Source organism: Trachymyrmex septentrionalis, unplaced genomic scaffold (genome assembly GCF_001594115.1).
Source record: "Trachymyrmex septentrionalis isolate Tsep2-gDNA-1 unplaced genomic scaffold, Tsep1.0 scaffold16, whole genome shotgun sequence".
In the NCBI taxonomy this organism is placed as follows: Eukaryota; Metazoa; Arthropoda; class Insecta; order Hymenoptera; family Formicidae; genus Trachymyrmex; species Trachymyrmex septentrionalis.
The window spans coordinates 3,110,835-3,111,892 of NW_017304758.1; the positions used below are offsets into that span (position 1 = coordinate 3,110,835).

The 1,058-nt window shown below is 37.2% G+C and overlaps 1 protein-coding gene across 1 annotated transcript in view; it reads right to left on the minus strand.

Annotated features, from left to right (window-relative positions):
- The window catches only part of LOC108746035 (transcription factor CP2-like protein 1), a gene marked incomplete at its 3' end in the record, with an annotated part of 23,384 nt that overhangs the window by 18,264 nt on the left and 4,062 nt on the right, over positions 1–1,058 (minus strand). The gene's annotated exons all lie outside the window — the stretch shown is intronic.

Genomic DNA, 1,058 nt, shown 5'->3' on the forward strand with positions numbered 1-1,058 from the left:
TATATTACAATTCTTATTTTTGATAGGAACAGTAATATAGATTTTTTCATTTTGAAAAAGAGAGAGAGAGAAAGAGAGAAGAATTTGCATAACAATATTTGATTTAATTAAAATTAAACTTCTTTGTAATACTACAACTATTCTTTGCTTCGGCATGTTCATTGCGTGTTTCGCCCTTTTTTCAAACAACTATTACTCTAGAATAATCAACACACAGTGTGAAGCTCTTCTCGTATACGGCATCGTACCGCCTTGAGCGCCGTTATAACCAACATGAAGCTGATGATGCATCGTGATCGGCCTATCTTTCGTTTCCTGGATAATGTGACGGCGCCGACTCTTGGTGATGATGGGGGGATAACGTCGACTTTGCAGCAGCGACACCCTGGATCTATCGATCTCACACCACTTCATCCTATTTTGGTCCCGATTGAGGATCGCACCCGTGCAGAAACACAACACTAAAACTACGTGCATACACCTTCACAAAGTTTTGCCAGTATGGCGAACTGGTATCGGGCTTCTCTTTCTCTTTCTTTCTCTCTCTCTCTCTCTCTCTCTCTCTCTCTCTCTCTCTCTCTCTCTCTCTTTCCTTGGCCAAGTTAATCTGCGTGATACATTGCGTACACATACACGAGTTATCAGCTATTGGTGACCACGTGGGCGAAAAGGCGTCGAACGTAAGAAGATAGAATACAGAAGTTCGCCGATCAGTCTTAAAAAGTTCTTCAAAGTGATATCACTCAAATCGCATATCGCGTCATCGTTGAGTTTTGACCGTTAATTAACGATGACAATATTGAACTTGAAACTTTGAACAATTTTGAGCATCCTTCGATATTCGCCGATTTGTCAAGTAATGAAATTTCACACAAGCAAAATTTGGTGATTATTACGCCAGTTGCATCAAAAACGATATGTATTGTTATTATGTCCGTATAAATTAATTATATTAATATTCAATTAGACATTTTAGAATTTTATTACAAGGATAATAATTTAGTGCAATATTGGATGCTGGAATTCTATTTATAAATTTGTATAGAATATATATATAT